This window comes from Pteropus vampyrus, unplaced genomic scaffold (assembly GCF_000151845.1).
Source record: "Pteropus vampyrus isolate Shadow unplaced genomic scaffold, Pvam_2.0 Scaffold26, whole genome shotgun sequence".
In the NCBI taxonomy this organism is placed as follows: Eukaryota; Metazoa; Chordata; class Mammalia; order Chiroptera; family Pteropodidae; genus Pteropus; species Pteropus vampyrus.
In genome coordinates, this window is record NW_011888807.1 from 6,910,700 (window position 1) to 6,929,716 (window position 19,017).

The window sequence follows — 19,017 nt, forward strand, 5'->3', positions numbered from 1 at the left end:
CGATATATGGTAGATGCTCAGCAAATAGTTACTATCATTATCATCATTGACTTTTTCGTCCTAATTACAGATCTGTTGTAGAAGTACATCTGTTTTCTTTTCCCACGGTCATTTATCTACTGACTTACTGTCCCTAATGTTAATCATTCTGGTGTATAATCTTACCTTAATAATGGAAAATAAGAAATTAGATTTCTAAGAGTATAACATTAACCATATGTATCAAGACATACAAGAGGTATTCCTAAAGAAACACATTATTGTAAAGCCTGATTCCAGTGAACTTAAATCTTAAAAGGTTTTCAGAGTGATTTAATTATTGTAAGTTTAATGGATTCTGATATTTGATAAAGTACACCTGTTTCCAATTTATTTTTTAAATGTCATAGTCAAATGTTGTAGAACTGAGCTCTAATTTTAGTTCTGCTTCCTAATTGTTTGATCTTTAATGAATCAATTATCACACTTAGACCTCAGTTCCATCACCTATGAATAAAATGTTGGAATAGTTAATACCTAAAGTCTTTTGTACATTAAAAGTTTTAGAATTATATAAATGATATTTATTTAGCCACTCCTTTTGCACTACTTGTCCCATTAATTCTTAAAATAAAACACAACATGAATGATAAAAATTTAAAATAGTAATTACAATGTATATCTTTACAATTAAAGGATACTACAAATTCGAAATCTTTCATTTTTTTTGAAGAAAAGTGTATGTATGTGTATAATCAAAAAACACATTTAATTTAACTATTTTAGAAATAACAGTCCTTTTTCAAATTAATAATTGAGCAAAATATAATTCTAAATGGGACTAAATGGAATTTTTATTTGACAAAAATACCTAAAATAATGTTTTTACTTGGAATTCACGGTATCTGTGACTTTTTAAAAATTATATGCAAAGTATGAACTTTTAAAAAAGTTTAGAATTTTCTTTATGTTTTCAAAAAGTTTCTCCAAAAAGGACAGCATTATGTGGGAACTGATACTATAAATGCTGAGTAACACTAAGAAGCATACTTTGAATGACAAGTTTTTTTTTTTCTCTTAAAACAAAAACATTCTTTAGATAGGCAATTTTTAAACTGATTCTTGAAAAGACAAATATATCGGCTTTCTAAATCATGAGAAATTATGTCATGCTTGGAATTTAAAGAAAAAAATAGAATACATGAATTTATTTGTTCAATGAATCACCATATGATCAAACAACACTTATAGTACCTACCCAAATGAGGCTCACATTTCCATGGAGGGGACAGATAGTAATTGTATCAGTAATTACAAAAATATAACCACAATACAGCTTTAAAAGAGAAGTCCTTGCAGCTATAAGATTAAATAATAAGAACTTACTAATCACAGAGGTCAGTGAAAGATTTTCTGAGGAAATTATGTTTAAATTCAAATCTAAGACTGAGTTAGAGTTAAGTAGAGAAGGTCAAAAAATATCATCATCAACTTTGGAAAATTCATGTACAAAAGACCTGTGAAGTGAAATGATATGGCCACAAGGGATTGAACAGCTTGTGCTGGGAATAGAGTGAAAAAGGTAACTTAGTTCAAGATGAACCTAGAGAGGAATGGGAACGAGAAAGCAAGAACTTTTAGGTCCTTAAGAGTCTCGGTCTTTTTTTTCAGAAAACTTTTGGTGGGAAGTGGGTTTGTGAATGCAGCAACATAATTAGCTGCTTTTAAAATCTTGCATGTAAGTTTAGTAAATTTAAAAGACAAGTTTCTTTAATTTGTGATAATATAATTTATTAGTGGGAAAGTATTGTGTTAGACATACTTAGTGATTGCCAAACCTGGCAGTGTACCTGGCAGAATCAGTCAGATAAATTGTTAAAACACAGATGATAAGTCCCCAGTCCCAAAAATCTGATTCAGTGTCTGGGTTTGGGTCTGAGAATTTGCACTGGTAGCAAATTCTCAGGTGATGCTGCTCTGCTGTTGTGGGGACCACACATAGAGAACCATCGATCTCAATGAATGGGCTACAGACCTAAATTTTTGAATCTCATAGAAGATTCTTATTTGAGTTTTAACTAGTTAACTAAACTAGATAAGATCCACTTCATTTTATAGTCTCAGAATCTATAATATATCATGCAACCTATATCATTTCAACCCCAGAAATATGGATAGTCACAGTGCAAAGTAATGATTCAAAGTACAAACGCGGGGACCAGACTACTTGGATTTAAATCCTAATTCCACAACAACAAATTTTGAGAACTTAGGCTACTCTACTCATTCACTACTCCCTACCTCATCCATAAAGGCCGTGATGATAGTTGCCTCTAAGATAGTTGTGATTATTAATATGTCACGTAGTAGAAAGACTGGTACATAGTAAGTGATACATGTTCGCTATTGTTATTGTCATCATTTTTTAATATGGTAGTAAAAAAGATGTTTTAAGTTTTTTCAAAAACTAGAGTATAAGCATTAAGCATGTTTATTAGCCATTTGTGTTTTTTCATAAAGTATCTGTTCTTATTTTTTAATGTTCATCTACTATCATTTACTTACTATAAAGTACATAAAAAAAACTGTTATATTAATATGTGTCTATGTCCATAGCTGTTATTCCTCTTATGCATGTAATCATTTTTGAATATAAGAATGATTCAAACTTAACTGTCTAAACCTTGCGTATCATGCATGTGTCTCCAATTTAGTGTTTTCCTGATCAGGTTTTCCTGTAACATTTATCTTTTGTGTATTCTCTATCTTAATATTAGTCTATATCCATTATGATTTTCATCTCACTACTGTTAACTCTGCAGGTTGCTTTGTCCTTCAGTGTGTTTCCTGGCTAATTTGATTCTGGTATCAGAAAATGTATTCCACAGATGTGAGCATGTCATTAACAAAATACTTAACATGTGCTAATACTGACCCCTTGAGATTCTCTTGCAGCTCTCCACTTAGAGGGCTTGCATTTATTGATTATGCTTACTCTACTTTATATGACCGGGTTTTCTTTTGGGTATTTATGCAATTAATTTATAGGCATCTCATATAATACTATAACATGCCTTGCTGAAACCTAAGTATGCAGTATCTTTTCATTATTTTTATCTCTTAAGTTAGGAGCTATGCCAAAGAAGGCTATTACAATGTATGACGTGACCTACTTTTAATAAATTCACATTTGACACTTACTTTATTAGACACCTTTCTCCCTGGTGTTCACATTTGGACTCTTTAATTATATGCTCGGCCAAAGACTTCTAATACATGAAGGCAATTTAGGAAGCCAGGAAGTAAAGCTCTGCAGACATTTTAAGATATAAAAATAAAGACAAAGGGAGAAAAAATACTATTGCTATTTTACAAGCATTTACTTTCCTGTAAACTTCAGCCTTAAAATTGTCTTTAAAATCCTAGGCTATTTCTAATTTTGGCACTCAAATTATAACCTACACATTTCAGACAGCCAGGACAGTCTTTGTTTTTTCTTATTATTATTCTGATTGTTTAATGCATTGAAAATAGGAACTCTGGGACTCTAGATTTCTTTTCCCCCCGAAACCTCTAAATAATTAATTAGTCTGTCTAGCTCTCACAGCTGCAAATTTCCCTTTCATGTTGACCAGGGTGGCATATATTTATCCTTAGGCAAAGCCATGGGCTGCAACAGTTTTGTATTAACTAAATATCTTAAACAATGACATGTTATCTCTGAGGTCATAACATGATATTGCTCAAGCCCAATGAAAAATGGTGAAATCAGTGGAGCTTTTGAATAAATGTGTGGATTAAATGGGAGTTCCAAGCAGACTGTCAGCAACTTGAAATCCAAGTCACCTGTGATTTAACAAGACCATACACATTTTATAGTACCACAAGGTCTGAGGCTCATAGTCACACACAACACACTGTGTAAAGTGTTCCAAGGGAGCAGAGATAATTGGTAGTTTATTTGTTAAGTGCCGTCCAAAATCTTTGAAACATTTCAGTGATTCTTTTGAATCTAAAAGAAAAAAAAAAAAAAACACAACAACACCTATAGAAAGGGTTTTACATTTTTTCCAACTTGTACTCTCCATATATTGGCTGTAGGTAAATAATAATAGGGGCCTCTCTTGGTAAGTTTTCCCACAAGACTGACACAAACATGCTGTGGGATAGTTTCCTTCTCTTCTCAATAGTAGAGAATTATCAGTCACACTGCAGCACCACTCCTGAGAACTGGAGAGGTGTTCGACAGTAAATGAGTGGCAGTGCCCTTCGGGCAGGCCATGGAGCAAGCAAAGGAGGCAGGAAGAAGGTGGCTTGGGAACCTGTGTTCTCTCTGGTCTGTGGTTAGACAAAGAGTTCATTTTTCAGCAGTGTCTTAATCTTCCCAAGCAGAATTAGAGGCTTTCTCCATAATAGTCATCATTCTTGTTTACTGTATACTGTTCTGTGGAACAAAGATAAGCTGTTTGGTGTAACTTAAAAAGAATGCATAAAAGCTCGAGTAAGCACACACCTAACAGACTCTAAGAGTTTACTCTTGGACATCTGTGAAAACACAAAACATGAACAAATAGAAATGAGCCAATTCTCTGGGGAAAAACAAAATAGAAACGCTAGGGATTCAGTTTCCCTAGCAGAGCAGTCATTTAGGAAATATGAGAGAGGATGTGAATTAATTTATCTGTGTCACCCATTATTTGTCTCTTATCTTTCTTTGCTTTCACATCCAATATTTTCTATCATACTAATAATAATGAATTCAATTATTGAGCACATATTGTCTAGCAAGGAGTATGGCAAGACCATTGTAAACTGCATTATTTATTTAGTCTTTCTAGAATGCTATGAAGTAGGAGCTATTTTATAGGTAGAGAAACTAACTCTTGAAACAAAATAACTTACCCTAGTCAACAGAAGTAGCAGGACCTGGATTATAACTCAGGACTGATAACTAAAATCAGGTTCAAAAACAAAGCATGATACATTGTCTATTATATTCATATTGTGTGGAAATTGTCCACATAAGGTTCACTTGCCCTTGGCAATGCCATCGGATGGTATTGGACAGCTGCTGCCTTATCTGTATTGACCAACTTATTTTAAAAGCCAACTCTATGACTCTGGAGATAACTTGTGATTTCTATACTAAGATCTTTGCTGGAGTTTTCAATATTTATCCAGAGATTGATTGTCTTAATCATCATGGGCACCAATGATCCCTTACTTAAGTCCAAATAATGCATAAGATGTTAGACAAAGTGGAGCTTCAACTTTGTGGTTCGTTGTTTTTATAGGTGTTACAAAGCCTCATAACAGTTTCTGATCTGGAAAGAGCCTAGGCAATCAATTATCTTCCTATTTTAAAGCTAAAGAACTTGTGATAAAATCAGACACCAAGTAGGTTATTTTGGTAATTGACAGTAGAACCAAAGGTTCCTGATTGCTAGGTCAGCTTTCTTTCCACAATATCAGACAGCTTCCTATGACAAAAAAAATAAAGCAAGTCTTGCTAAATTAAATGTTGCAAGTGGATTTTCAATATGTAATTACAACTTAGGCTCTGATTTAATTATTTGGATAATTCACTTCATATTTTCTCAGTTAATTGCTGCCATCCATCGCACTGTATAATTCAAACAATCATAAATAGCAGCTTGAATTTTATGAAATCACCATGCCCAAATTTCTGAGTGCTTAGCACTGAACAAATATTTGCAAAAACTATCCATTTGCTGGATGTTATAGTACTAGTGATTACTAGTTATATTATTAGTGATCTGCTATCGCTAGCTTGAAAAAAAAGCAGTTCAAGTGAAAATTTTACATTAAATAACAAATACTTAATTCATTTTACTTGAATAATTTTGATGTGTGTCTATATTCATTAAAAGTATATTCAACAAATATATTTCATTTAGGTGTTTTAATTTCTACTTCCAGACTTATTAAAAAATAAACTCCTTCATTTTTGTTTTAACCACAATAAGCTTAACAATTTTTAAATCTTTATATAAATAATGTAGTGTGTAATATATGTGATGAAAAAAGATGGTTTTTGACATATTTCTTTCTGCAAAATACACAAAGTCTTAGCTTTTAAGTCTCATTTTTTTTCCCCTTTTACTATACCTTGAGTTATGCAATACTTCATTTACCTTCTCTGGCCTCATTTGACTCATTTCTTTCCATTTGATTATGTGAACTGTGCTTCACCAGCAAAGAAGTCAAACATTAGCAGGCGAGTAACCTCATCGAGGCAGGTTCTGCATGTCTGTGAGTAAATTGCAGCTGATAATCTGCAACTCAGTTTACCACCACTTACATCCTTTTGTGGTCTTTTATTCCAGTTAATTTTCTCTGTGTATAATCAAATAATGGCAGTATTCTTTAATTTTTGTAAATATACTTGAGTGTTAACAAATGCTGTATTATATATCCTTAGGATATTTTACTTCTGGTCAGCTTTTATAATAGAAGAATGAGGTGGGGAGAATGAAAAAGAAAGAAGGCAGGAATGACTCCTGCATCTGTTGTCAAGGGGAAAGAGATGGAGGTGGCATAATTAGCTGTTTTAATTGTTTATTTGAATTCTCATTTAAATAAAATCTGAATGATGCTATCAAAGAAGCAACTCAAAATGTAAAAATTCAAGGCAAACCTTAGTATCTCTGCAGGTGATTAATTGCCTTAAAAAATGAAAGAGATGTCAAGATTGACAAACAACAGGCCTATCCAATATTTGCTCAGCATGAATTTGCTAGAACTTTGAAGAACATCCATATCAGATCACCTTCTTAGGTATGTAAATATCTATATCCCAGTGATTTGAGCATAAAGTCAATGGAACAGTATAATTGAGGATATTCTTAAGAGCTGTTCCTGTGTTATGAGCAAACACGGTCAGGTATATTTTAAGTAATCACATTAGTACTGACTATGGTATGTGCTATTTAATTCAAAGAAAAAAAAACTTTTCTAAAAAAGTATAAAATTCTATGTGATCATTTGTTCTTGTATTGGGAAACTGAACAGAAAAGAAACTGAACTGAAATTAGTAAGCATTTTATCTGTGCACCCCTATCCTAATATTTAGATGTCTGGTAAATTGAGGGAGTATAAGGCAGAGGTTCTGGTTCTTGTTCATCCAACCTAGCTAATAAAAAGTGAAACATTTTACTTTTAGGAGTGTGGAGGGGAAAGAAAACATGTCTTGGAAAGCACTGTATCTCATAGTCCTGATCCGAAGCCTCAATTCTGGCCTGTGTTTGAAATGTGTAGCAGAGATGATGGTTCTGACAAAGGCTGTTCTCCCAATATTCATGTATCCAACCCAGATGTGACAAAAAGACCTGACAAACTGAAAAGCATCTAGGTAATCTGGGGTTGAATGAACCGCAGACCCTTCTTTTTATTTCTTTCCTTCTTTCTTTAGTCTCCATTCTTTATTTTTGACACATATATCATTAACAAATTTGAGATATGAATTTTAGCTTTGAGATATAAAAAATTATATAAATGGTCCATTGTCTATCATGTCCAGTCTAGGAATTCCACTCGTAGTAAAGTTATCACATCGACTGGCCCATTCTCTTACATCTCTCTTTAAATTTTTGCTTGGGGTCCTGTATTTTTACTCACATAATTCTCTAAACCAGCAATATTTGTTTTGCTCTTCTGTCTGCTTTCATAATTATATTTAAGCCAACTCTATGAGTCTCTTTTGAGACCTTCTTGAAGTTTGCATTCTCACGTCAATCCCACTAGAACACAACGAGTCAAGTATGTGATTACTTGCCTGTGTTTTAGTCAACATTTTTAATAAACTGCTATAATTTTATTTTTTATTTATAACCAAAAATGTTAAAATCGATTTCTAATTTGAAAAAGAAAATTTAAATATAACTAAACGAAGGAAGAGAAAGATTAGTTTAGAGTAGAAAGATGCTACCAGGACACTGGGATACAACGAATTTTTAGTGGAAACATGATATTTTGATACTCTAGGCTTTTGGCCAAAGGAGTTTTATAACTTTAAATGTGTACTTAAGAGGCAGTATAACCTATAATATACATTTTGGTATCTATTGGTATCTATATCTATCTATCTATCTATCTATCTATCTATCTATCTATCTATCTATCTATCTATCTATCTATCTATATTATTTTTGGTCCAGGTAGAGAGCCAGGAAATCTGCTGCCATTCAGAAGAATGAATTTCTTGAGAAAGTTAACAATTTATGCAGAAAAAACTTGTACAAATTCTTGAGTTCTCCAGTTTTTCCAACATAAAATACAATAAGAACATTTTTATTGTAAAATATTTGTGGTACAATTTGACTGCTGTCGACCATATGATTTAGGAAAACTCTGTCCCCATTGACTTCCAGCATGAGATAGCTGTGCAGGATAGTCTTAAGTAGTTGATTTGAATTATTTGGTGAAATCATAAAGTAATGTTAACTTAAATGTAGAATATCTGTCACTGTATGTTAGGTTTCATACACTTGATGTTAAATTTCTTTTTAATAATAATTAGTTAATAGTTGCAATGCTTCCTAATCCGCTTCTTACTAGAAATTATTAAGTCATGTCAGCAATGAGGAGATTGTTTTTCTCTCTTTTTTCATTACCTGGACGATGCATAGCCAATTCTAATAGCTATGGCAACATATTTAAATACAAACTTTAACGGGGGAGCTAGGGCACAGGATGCTTAAAATACCATTTGGAATGAAATTTTTATTCTGCCACGAGGCCATTCATATGACTTGTTTGAACAGTAATGTGTTTACATGAGTTTTGAGGATGCAATGAAATCCTGGAAAAATATATAGTTATCGTACGAGGTGAAAAAGGTAAAAGGCTAATGAAACAATGCTCTAAAGAATCTGACCTCACTCTAAAGAAGCTGTAACAGTAGCTAGCCTAATGCCTAGAATATAATCTATAAAGTTTTGGGTTCTTTAAAAAATATATCACGTTGATGTTAAGATAAACTCCTTAATGGGAATGAGGCTAAATTCTCACAGCACGGATTAGACAATTCTGTCAGTAGGATTTCTCTCTTTCCTGGTGCAGCTTTTGAACTGAGAAACCTGGCCTTTACTGATCTCCTACTGTGTGCACATTCTGGGGCAAAGTGAACTTTTTGTGGTTCAGTGGGTGAGACAGTTCTAAAATCTGTGAGAAATGTCACAGGGCATATTAAGTTTTTGAGGAGTAGTAAAATTTATGGGTTGCCACAAAGCAATCAACTCATGGAAAAAGGTAGGCAATCAATCACTCTGGGAGATGATAGATTATGTCTTAGTGGAGAGCAATTGAGTGAGAGCCGCTACTGCACTTTTATGGGAGAATATTTAGAGAGATTGGTTTTCTAAATTATTAGGAAAATATTAACAGCGTATATGCTTTGATGTCCTTCTATTTGTCTTCCCACTTTTTATTTCCACTTAAATACACAGATGCTAATAAGGTATATTTAGGGGCCTCAGATTGTGTGCCAGCCTTTGACCTAAACACTTTGCATATATTATATAAATGAATTCCCTAAACAATTATTATCATTGTTATTGTCATTATCATTATATATAGATGCAAATATATATACACATAATAATATCTATATCTATATATATAGATAGACACATGCACATCAATTATATGATGAAGATATAAATACTATTATATCAATTATATGATGAAGATATAAATATTCTTGTGTCAAATTGTCTGGATAGTATTTGAATAATTATTTGATTATATTTAGTATCTGTTATGGACTGAATCATATCACCCTAAATTTGTATATTGAAGCCTTTACCCCTGATATGACTATTTGGAGACAGGACCCGTAAGGAGGCAATTAAGATTAAATGGTGATACCTTGATTTTGGACTTTCAGCCTTTGGAACTGTGAGAAAATAAATTGCCATAGTTTATATCACTGAGTCACTAATAAACTAATACAGTAATCATCACATATATAATTTCTATAAAATAGTTATTTGACAAATGTTTGACAATTGCACAGTAAAATCATAGTGGAGGATGATAAATGGGACTCATATGTACACCAAATATAAGAGTTTGGAATAATCTCTGTGTGATGTAGAAAGTACAGAGTAGTATTCTGAAGTTAGACTCAAAAATATTATGCTGTAAATGTTGATCACATTGCCACTAGCATGAAAGTTGAAGGTGGCTGCATGGATAGGTATATTTGTCATCTCTACTCTATTTTACAGTCAATATGTTTCATCTAGTCTTCAGGCTAATATGAAAAGAATCTGTTTGTCCTTAAAAATGACAATAAAATATTGTAGGATTTTCTATTGACTTCTGTGTTCAACAAGGCCTACAAAAGAGCCCAGAACCTAAAACAGTCAAAATATTTTGCATGTAGACTGCTAATAAGAGGCTCTGGTGTATTGGTTTTTAGAAATTAAAAGAGATTTGAAGGAATCTTGTTTACTACAGGTGACAGCCTAGTATAGTCACCTTTATCCTATAGATTCTGATGAAAATGAATATAATCCTAAGAGATTTCATTTGGCTTTCATGATAACATGCAATTTGAAAGTTAAAATTCCATTACAATCACACTTAATAGGATAGATTTATCACAATACAGATCCTGAGTGAGGGCTTTCTCCCAGGCCCTCTGTCTTTTATTCTCTCCTGAGAAAATCATATCTATTGCATGAATCACACATTATTATCTCTAGTTATATTTTTTCTAACTCTAGACATATATTGAACTTTAAAAGTAACATTTCTACTGTGAAGTCACAGAGGCAATTTAAACTTAATAGTACCCAAATTGAGCTCTTGATTTTATCCAATGTCACCAATGTTGCTTTATTAAAATTTCCCCTGTATATTTTTCCCTACTTCAGAAAATGGTACTCACATCTATCTAGTTGCTTAAGCAAAAAACATTGGTCATCTTTAGTTGATCCCCTTCTGTTATGTAATTCATTTCATTTTCACTTGTCATTTCAATTAGAAAAAAAGATGATAAATGGCAGAATGCTATGATAAAAGTTTCAGTCATTGACAGAAACTATTTTTAAAGATTTGATTAAAATACCTGGTGAACCTCTAACCAAATAGAACTAAAGACAAATATGTTAAAATGAAATGAAATAAGGAATGATAGAGTTGGAGCATGTAACACCAGCAGAGCAAGGAATGGGGCTCTAAAGAAATTTCTCGGCATCATGAGCAGTGAGGAAGTAGAAAGGAGAATTGAGAAAACTGAAAACATTAAAGGCTTCACATGTTCTGGAAACAATTTCATAGCAATAATTGAAAATAAAAAGTTTTAAAAATTTAGCATAATCTTAAAATATTATATTTTACTGATAAAGTTAGGACACTGTGAGCTTTTAAGATATGTTGAAATATGTGTCAATATAAGCCATCTTAGTCAAACTGATCTTTGGCATTCTTATTTGTAATCATACTTATCAAAGGTATGAAAGAATTGGAAGAATTTCATAAAGCTCGTATTTTTTTAAAATGTAATCTTTATAATTTTGATCTAAACAGTTGTCATAATGAAAGCTTTTAAAGTGCATTTAAACCAAAGAAGGTATGCCTGTGAATCCATCATAGATATTAAATCCAGATTTCCCTATATAAAAGAAGGTAAAGCAACTCATAATCTGAGTGTTTTATTAAGAAGCTTTTCCTACTCACAAATATATTCAGTCTTAAAAAGCATACATTTACAATTCTTCTGCCTCTCCCACACAATGTTTATATATAGCTCTGCAATATAATGTATTCAACTCATGGCATTATAGTTCTTAAAGTTCAGTGTAGCTAATTAGGCACTTGTTCCTGTATCCTAACAATCACCTCTGTCACTTCTCACATTGGACTGACATGACAGAAATCCAAGTACGTCCAACAGAATCAAATCTTCTACAGGAGAAGAATGTGAAGTGATTTTAACACTACGCTTTTATATAAGCAGACTAAAAATTGCATCAAATATTTACTGATAATAATATTCTTGATAAAAATGTTATACAACACAATGTCTATCATCTGACCCTGACCTCCAGGCCCATGGATTTTAACTTTGAAATTTTTCCCAATACTTCAAACTTCTGACTTTTTTTTTCCTTAAACGTTAAAACAACCATGAACAAAGTGGTTTCTTTCCACTTTCATTCATGAAAGCAACTGTAGTGAAGTGGAAAGGGCACAGCTACTTTCCAGACCTGAACCTGAGTCTCAGCACAGTCACTTCAAAACCATGTACCCTGGTATGAGGAGCCTCAGCATCTCCACCTGTATCATGGGCCTAATGAGACTCTCACTTCAGAGAGCTGGCAATCTATGGGAATTGAAAAGGAACCACGAGCATGAAAATGGTTTAAAAACTGAAAATAAAATGTTGTACTATTAAAGAACTATATGGGTTAGAATTGTGTCTCACAGCATTTGAAGCAACAATTTTCTACATATTATCTCCAATATGTTAAATACTCACCTCATAACCCCACAAGCAAGGAGGATCCACTGAAAGAAAAATCAAAACTTGCAATATTCAAACAAATCTTACATGCTTTGGTTTTCATTAATAAAGAGAAGAATGATTTGATTTTTAAATAAAACGATGTAGACTTTGGTTTGAATCAAGCTTTAGCTATAGATACCTGAGTTCAAATCTTGATGCCATTACTTGCTATCTGTGACACTGTCAGGTTAATCAAACACTCAGTCTAAATTTATGCCAACTACAAAATGTAAATGTCACTTACGATTCAAGGTTATGGTAAGATTGAAGTAAGATGGTGTTGTTAAATTTCTCACCCATAATGAGTTCTTATTTCATAGTAGTTAGTAATATTTTATATGGAATCAGATGATGACATCATTTAAGCAAATTTATGGTCTATTTTACCTAAATTAGAACATCACTCAATTTAACTCATTATAATCCTGACATAATCATCATATATGAATGAGTTACATTTACCAATCAGTATGATTCCATTTGTGGGGAAAATGTTTATTTTTCTATTAACATTGTAGTTTTCGCACACACACTTCTATTATCACCAATCTGCCTTTATAACCATTTACCAATCAGTATGATTCCATTTGTGGGGAAAATGTTTATTTTTCTATTAACATTGTAGTTTTCGCACACACACTTCTATTATCACCAATCTGCCTTTATAACCATATAACATTTTAAGATACATTCTACTCCATAGATTACATCAATTTAACATAGAATAAAAAGTTCCATTTGCTGCTAGAATAGCAATTTCAATTCTGTTAATCTTCTAATTTTTAACAATGTTCTATGCCAAGTTAGATAATTCCGCATATACCAAATACTTTTGAATCTTTTAAATACTTGTTAAAAAGTCATGATAGTAATGATTTTAATACTCTAATATATTAGACTATGTACAATTCTGTTTAATTTAAAACACATTATCCTTTGATATAACATTACAGATTTTGTGAACGAAGCATACCTTTTCTCTCATCAATTATTTTACTGAATAAAAATTCAAAAAACTGTACTTAGAAATGTTAAAAGTTATTTACATAATATTTTACATAAAAAAACTCCTTATAAGAAATTAGAATACTAAATTTTCAAAAGTACAGTCACAGCAAGTGATAGGCGAGGCGTGAAGATAAATCAAATCCTATTTTTTGCATGCTGTGAAAAGACTGCTGGCTTTTAATCATCCTGATGCGCCATATGTAAATTCCATCAAGAAAGAAGTTTGGTAAATGTTATATTACAAAACCACAGAGAGTAAACCTATTTATAAACATCAATTAAAATATATACCATATTCTAAAGTCATTAATAATATTCTACTAATCTGGCTGTACATGTCTCTCATATTTACTAAATCTTTCTCCTACTTTTGTGTTCAAACAATAAATCTTTGAATAACCAGATATCTGCCTACATACTCCTAGTTTACTCAAGGTCAGTGCAAAATTCCTCAGTAAAAAACTACTACAATGATCCTTTTTAAGCAATTCAGTAGGAAAAATGCAATTCCAAACAACCTCAGATGTAATCAGATATAAAATCTGTTGTAATCGATAAAAAAAAATATTGCCAAAACCAAAAAGGAATATTACTCTCAAACTAAAAAAAAAAAAAGGAGTTAAAATTACCCTCCAAAAGCCAATCTTGAACATAAATATCAATTAAAACACAAAGACTATTTAGCTGCTAATGTATAAATCAAGCCAATTATCATGATTTATTATAATTTTTTTATTGATCTTTTAGTGTTCCGTTTGAATTTCCCTTTCCTAATGAATACAATGTATATGTTATCCTTTCTCACAGTTGAATATTCTTCATTTAAATAATACTTTCCAACTTTTCTCACTTTTTTCAAATTAATATTTTCTTTCTATCAGTTAATATTTAAAACACAAATAGTCTTTGTTTTTTTTTCTGTATTTTGCTTTCTAAATACCCCAGAACTTCCTACTGGTCTGTGGCTCCTTTATCATTATAGTCTTCTGTGCTATAATTTCTAATGGCATTTCTAGGACAGTTCCATTCTCTTTAATAACATCCAGTTATTCTACAAGGACCACATGAGGACACAAGCCCACAGTTTTAAAATATCATTTCTTCTACACATAGCATTAGAATATGATAGCCAACTGACCCTATAGGTTACTCTGTTCCAGGGTAGCTTTTTTTTTTCACCTAGCTATGCTAATTTCCCTTCTGTGGCTTCCGGGAATAAATTCTCGCCTGCAATGTCATGCTGTACATTCCCCCTTTCCCTGATGCTGAGAGTCAGTGGACAGAAGGAACGGAAGCTGCTTTGAAAGGAGGAAATGTGGCATCCTACCAGGGAGACACACAGCACTGAGTATCACAGGGGTAGACAACATAATTATCCTTATCATTCCCCATGACCAAAGGTAATGACAAGAGGAAACAAACTCCTTCAAAGGGTTTGGCATCATGTTAGAAACAAGGAGCTGCCACACAAGATACTTGCGAAGCCATGTTTTATTTATATTGTTCCTCAGATTTGTAAACAGAAATCGCCTAATTCACAAACTACTGAAATCTCGTAGAATATGGAATCAATATTCTCAGATGTCTATTTTAGATGGACAATTTTATTATAGAATAGGCTCTTTAGGGCCCATGGACGGGTTGGTAGCAGAGAGTTCCAAACTCTAACATATCCAGTATTTATATGTGAATAAAGTGAATCTTGTCATATCTGTTTTCTGATTAGGAGAAATTTAATGCTTCAGCTCTTTGTAATGTTTGTTGTTTTGTTATAACTGGTGTGTAGATTGAATGGCAGGTGACATTTCATAAGATTTAAATAAGGTAAGAAATTAATCAAATTAACATACTGCTTTTTTAAACTATAATGAGTCATTTGCATATAAAGTGCAATCGAGTCTGTAAATACAAAATGAACTTCAAATTACAGAGGAACATCGTGAACTGCTTTTGTTACATATTATAAAATAGACATGAAGAAAGAGGCTTGTAAATATTCTCAACTCCAAACTGATTTATGATACATTTTGTGGCTGTAATGGTAAGCTTAGCTGCTGTAATGCCCAGCACTCCCTGTAGAATTTATGACCTCAATTTGACATAAACAATAGGAGTAGCCATCCTTTACAATCATTTTCCTACCTGATCTGAAAAAAGCACTTAAGGCTACCACTCTGTCAGGAGAGCCCAAGATAGGAGAAGATGGGGTACCTTGAAACATATTTACACAAAACATAAATTACATAAAAATTAAAAGACTAGAAAGCAAAAGTCAAGGGCTACTCATTTTGATAGGTTAAAATGTACTTTAGCAATGGTCCAGATAAGAGTTCAGCAGATATCTTTTGCAGGGGGCCAGACAGCAAATATTTTAGGCTTTGTGTGAGATACTGTTATCTGTCATACTACTACTCAACGCTGCCTTTGTGGAGTGAAGCAATCATACATAACACTTAAACAAATGGGCATGACTGTGCTCCAGTTAAATTTATTCACAATAACAGACAGTAGGCTGATTTGAATAACGGGTTATAATTTACTGACACCTCATCTGGAATAGTGCTGTCTCTATGGCACTTCTTTTGGTGAAGGAAATAATCTATATCTACCTATGACTATTGAGGACTTGAAATATGGCTACCATTACTGAAGAACTGAATTTTTAATATATTTTATTTTAGTTAAATTAAAAGAGCTACACATGGCTAGTGACTACTGTATTGAACAGTACAGATATAGATGGTTCTATACGACAGTAGCAGTTGAATAACAAGAGTGATGGGAAACATTATCATTCTAAGACAATAGATTGTTTTAAGGAATCAAATATTGCAAATTTGACATATGCTGTTTAAACAGAAATAAATTCAGTATTTTCCTAAGTGGATAGTAAACTTTTTTCTAAAGAATGCAAAAAGGAAAATATCAACATATGGTAGACATCTGAGTAAACAGTCAGATTTCAGATTTGCTGGGGTTGAACTGTAATATATTATTTTGCATCTTAGCTTCTTTGACAGTGACATTTCTAAAATGATAGACACTGAATATTTTACAACAGTAACAAGAGATTTGAGGAGAGGGAGATTTCCCAGCCTATCTGTATAAAGGTTTGCTCTTCTTTTAGAATTTAAGCACTTATTCCAAATTAAATAAAAATCAATGACCAGAATGTAAATTAACTTTCTGGCATCCAGATGGCCTCCATGGTGCGTGGCTTCTGATCTGGCTAGAGATCAAACTCACCTTCTGCTTCTTGTTCTGTGTCTAAGCTGGCCCTTGATTATAGCTAATGACCCTTGGCTGTAATAATTCTTTAACATACTATTCATCCTAGTTCTGTCTGGATTCACATGGCTTTATTTCTTTCAGGAGAAAAACATTTATAACAATCATCATGACTGTTTGCAGGAAAAAAAAAAAAGATGCATTCATTCATTCATTCATTCATTCATTCATTCATGAGAAATGATCAGGATGTTTCAACTCATCCCGCTTGTCATTTGAATAAAATTCATACAATCCAAATTTTCATTTATGCTTAAATTTGATGAAATCTCAGAAAATCTGTTCTGTAATAATGGAGAAAATAAAATGAAATAAGCTTTGCAAAGAGAGTCACTAAAATGGAGTTGGGAGATCTTTAAGGAAGTGAGGCCTATGCATATCTCATGTCTCAGCTCTTGGAACTACTGTTCAGTTGCTGATCTGTTGCTAAATTTAGCTGAAGTCTAAACCATACTTGTCTTGGATCAATGATTGCTATGTGGACATGTATGAACATTATCCTCATCATGGTGACTAGACCATCTGCATTCTTCACCTTGAAAGGAACCAATCTATTTTGACAACCAACATCCTTCATTTACATAATGGGCCTATCCAATCCCAACTGACCTAGCCTCATTTACTTCAGGACCTAAATGAGAACATCTCTTATGGTCTTGCCTTTATAAACCCTGCCTTTCTTTGTTCTTTTGGAGTACAATTTAGGTTGCTACCTGAATCTGCACCTCCCACATTTTAATCTTTTCCTTTGCTCAAATGTTTATTTTATTTTATTTTTATTTATTATTATTATTATTATTATTATTATTATTATTATTATTTATGCCTACGGCACCTGGTCTTCTTATGTGGTCTCTCATCCAAGTACTAACCAGACCCAAGCCTGCTTAGCTTCTGAGATCAAACAGGATTGGGCTTGTTCAGGATGGCATGGCCGTAGACCATGCACCGTGGCTCCACTGGGGCACAAACCCAGGACCTTCTGCGTGTAAAGCAGACATACTAACCACTACACTATGGAACCATGTCCATGTTTATTTTGTTCCTTTTTACAACCTAAAACTTTTTTTTTTTTTGAGAGGAGTCAACAGCTGGAATCATAGTTTTACTTCCTCAGAAATATTTAAAAAAATAGTTTTTAGTTAGGTGTCAAGGTTGTACATTTTTAAGTATAAAAATAAGTTTTTCATATAAATTATCATTTGAGCTCACATGCTGTGCTACATCAGAAAAGACTATCTCTATTTTCATTTGGTCATCACAGAACAGGAAATATATGGTTTGCTTATAAAGGAAACTGTGCATACTAAGTTGCCTAGTGACTCATTCAGATATTGCTAACATGCATAGAATCAGCTGCCCTGAGATTATTTTAAGATTAGAACATTGCTTGAAGAGGCAATGGAATCTAGAACCTTCAGACATTTGCCACCAGCACTGATGTTTCTAAAAATCTTAAAAGAGTCTTTACATGTGTAAAAATTTATGAGCATGAGAAACTAGAGCAGAGTGAGGTTAGTTAGAGGAGGACTATAGCTCAAAAATAGTGACTTACTCTGCTAGGGAATTTAAAGATATTTAAAATGCTAATAGTCCATGAAGGCACCTACCAGCTTAAAGAAAGAACAAAATATGAAAATATTACTCTGGGGACAGAGATGGCACATTTATGCTTATGAAGATAGTGTTCTTAATTTCATAAATATCAAACAACAGTAATATGTACTTTGAATTATTACAGTTTAAGCAGGGAAAATACTACCTGTAGTTTCTCCAGTATTAATACCAAAACACTGCCTACATTGTTCTCCATTTTTATTTTTGTCATTTATAAAATATTAAAATATAAAGAGGTAGCATTTATAAACCAATGTAGTAATAATAATCACAGCAATTGGAGGACTGTTTTTATGGAGAATGCCTACTTTGTTTCATTTCATATCCTTTGACTTCTCTACTTTATTTCCTTTCTTAATTAGATTATAGATATATCTTTGGATATGAGAAAAAAATCATTTTCTTCATAAGCATTTTCTTAGCTACCTTTATTGGATATAATATTTTAAGAAGAGGAGAGGAGAGAAGACAAGCCAGAGAGTTAAAAATAAACAAAGTAGGAAGAATGGCGAACATACTCTTGCAACTATTAACAGTTACTTAAAACTATTCCTCTGAGTAAAATTTTATGCTAATATGCATTTTTTTAT

At 32.5% G+C, this 19,017-nt stretch overlaps 1 protein-coding gene and 1 pseudogene across 1 annotated transcript in view; both read right to left on the minus strand.

Moving 5' to 3' along the window:
• CADM2 (cell adhesion molecule 2) overlaps positions 1-19,017 on the minus strand; it is a 992,109-nt gene that overhangs the window by 457,113 nt on the left and 515,979 nt on the right. The gene's annotated exons all lie outside the window — the stretch shown is intronic.
• On the minus strand, positions 17,634-17,752 carry LOC111737443 (annotated as a pseudogene).